Source organism: Crocuta crocuta, unplaced genomic scaffold (genome assembly GCF_008692635.1).
Source record: "Crocuta crocuta isolate KB4526 unplaced genomic scaffold, BGI_CrCroc_1.0 scaffold101, whole genome shotgun sequence".
In the NCBI taxonomy this organism is placed as follows: domain Eukaryota; kingdom Metazoa; phylum Chordata; class Mammalia; order Carnivora; family Hyaenidae; genus Crocuta; species Crocuta crocuta.
In genome coordinates, this window is record NW_027527956.1 from 7,443,835 (window position 1) to 7,446,591 (window position 2,757).

At 52.5% G+C, this 2,757-nt stretch overlaps 1 non-coding gene across 1 annotated transcript; it reads right to left on the minus strand.

Moving 5' to 3' along the window:
- Positions 1-2,345: 2,345 nt before the first annotated feature.
- On the minus strand, positions 2,346-2,471 carry LOC144222229 (U6atac minor spliceosomal RNA). Its single transcript, XR_013332348.1, has one exon. It is a non-coding gene; the product is annotated as a U6atac minor spliceosomal RNA (small nuclear RNA).
- Between the last annotated feature and the right edge of the window lie 286 nt (positions 2,472-2,757).

Here is a 2,757-nt window from a genome sequence, read left to right on the forward strand (position 1 = left end):
ACGGACATTAACTATGATGTGGTGTCCCTCTCTGTCTCCTGGCTTTAGAAAACAATTGATCAGAATCCGGAAGACGTTGAGCCTTTCTTTTGCCCCTGCCTGGGGCCTGGGGAAGGATCCTGATAAGGCCTGTGTTCTTTCTGTGTCACACAGGTAAGGCCCACCTCTTCCATTTAGCTGGTGCACAATTTCACAGAGATAAACGTAAAGTGATCACAACAAAGAAAAATAGAAAGGAGAATTTTAAAGTACAAGTCCTGGAGTAACGTGTTGCATGAGGGGACGGTGTTCGCTGGTACTGAATTTGGTAGAATTTCAAGGCCTCCTGTGGCCGTGAGAGAGAATGGCAGTAACGCTAGGAAACCTTTATTTGGTGCTTCCTAGGTGTCAACATGTGTTAAGCAACGTAGAGCAGACTCGCATTTCCTCTTCCTGGAGTGCCCAGGTCTGGAACTCGTCCTTCCCAGGTCAAGGGCAACTCCGAGTGTCCAGAGTCCACACCCTTAGCACATCAATCACTTTGCCGCCTTCCCTCCCCTCACCCTACCCCAATCTCAGTGCAGAAAAGTCTAATAAATCTAACAATCACAAAGAGGTTCTCTTCCCTTCTCTCTTTTCTGCGAAAGAAATATCAGGACGAAAATCACCAAAGGCAAAACATAAGCTTCCTCGGAGTCAGGAAGTCTGTTTGAAGGGAGGTCACCGGCTGAGAACATTAGGCAGCACGTTTTATTTGATGAGGGACCTTGGCGCGAGTCGCAGCCCACGGAAGCACCGGGTCTGTCTCAGCGTCGGTGTGCGACATGGTAGGCGCAGGGGTGGACCTGGTCTCAAGCAGGCGATCCCAGGGCAGAGACTAAGGGTGGTTTCTGAGCAACTCAAAGGGTCCAAAGCTCCTTTCTGGGGGGTCAGGACAGGAGAGCAACATCACTGCACCGGGTCGCTGCCTCCCCACACGTGAGTGCGGGTCCAGATGCTTCCTGCCCAGCAGCTTTCTCGCCCTTCAAGTCTTCACAGCAGGAGCACCAGCAAGGAGAGAAATGGAGGTGGCGGCCCTTACTGATCCCCACACGTGCGGGGCACTGAGCAGAGTTAGCCCAGACCTTCTCATTTCCTCCTCGCTGTGACCCCCAGGGGCTGCCTGGCTGTTTCACAGATGCTGAGCCTGGCGCTGGGCGACATCGAAAGAACTGCTGGATGAGAAAGGGGGATGGCAAACCGAACCGTCCTCAGAGTCGGGCCCCTGGTTCGAAAGGTGCAGCCAACACCAAGGCCCACCCCACCTTTAAAAATGGTCACGCGCTACGATGGTTAAATTCCGTGCATTTAACATGACCATTTATCTCTGACGCCTCGTTAACCACTGCTCAAAGCTACAGTAAAGGCACAAAAGTGGGAAAGTCAGCAGAAATGGGGGCACAGCAAATAGGAAAGGGGACTGCAGCGCACAGAGGGTTATGTAAATATGTGTGTGCTGGATGGTGTATGCACGTGTGTGCTGGATGGTGTGTGCATGTGTGCTGGATGGTGTGTGCAGGTGTGTACTGGATGGTGTGTGCAGGTGTGTGCTGGATGGTGTGTGCACGTGTGTGCTGGATGGTGTGTGCACGTGTGTGCTGGATGGTGTGTGCACGTGTGTGCTGGATGGTGTGTGCATGTGTGTGCTGGATGGTGTGTGTGCATTGTATGTGTGTGAATGCTGTGCAGTGTATGTTCATGTGTGTGTGCATTCTCGATGGTGTGTGTGCACATGTGTGTGTTGCACTTGCATATGTGCATGCATGTGCATGCTGAACAGTTCACGGCAAGTGCTGAGTGACACAGAAATGGAAACCACAGCCTGTGTGCAGGCAAGCAGTGTCACGGTGTCACCCTGCGGAACTTGGAAAGGACAGGCAGGCGCCGTAGGGACAGGAGCATGGGTGAGGGTGGGGGCAGATTAAAGTTCAACGTCGGGCTGTCGGGCCCTCAGGCCCCCTCCCCCGTCATGCCCGAACTCAGAGACTGGACGTCTGCTCCCTGGAGATGGTAAGCTGGCCTTGGACACAGCAGGCGTGGAGAAGGACACAGGAGGAAGGCACACGAGGCAGGCGACGCTTGTGGACGAACCAGAGTGTCTGCAGCCGTCTTCTGCCTTCTCCCACCTGCGGCAGAAAGGAATGCGGCCAGACACCCACACTGCAGGTTCCCTCTGCACACACACGTGCGTGCGCGTGTGCGCACACACACACACACACAGTCAAAGAGTGTTGCAAAATTCTTTGGAGAAACTTAAACGCCCCATTTTTTTAAATTTTATGTCTTTATTTTTGAGAGACAGACAGCGAGCAGGGGAGGAGCAGAGAAAAAAACGCTGGTTAGATGCCACGAAGTAGGTGGCAATGCCTTAACCATATGCGTGTTGTCAGGCCCGAGGGCCCCTTCCATCCTTGTCAAGGGGGCTGCTGACCTTCTCTCCTTTCATGCAACACTTAAATACCCCGTTTTTCAAAAGTGTAGATTGTGGGAATTGGATTTTCCAAAGTGAAAAACCAACTTCCGACTGAATCCTTCTGTAATAAATCTCATCACTTCTCTGGCCCAGCCACAGACACAGAGCTGACTGTCCCAGCAAGGGGGGCTCACGGGATGGCTGTGGAAAGCTTCAACCTGAAGGGCAGAGATAGGATAGAAACTCAGGGACCCGATCTAGGACACGGAGAGAGTGAAACACTGTTAGAACTATAACTAGCAGCCTCAGAGATGTAAAGAGATGTC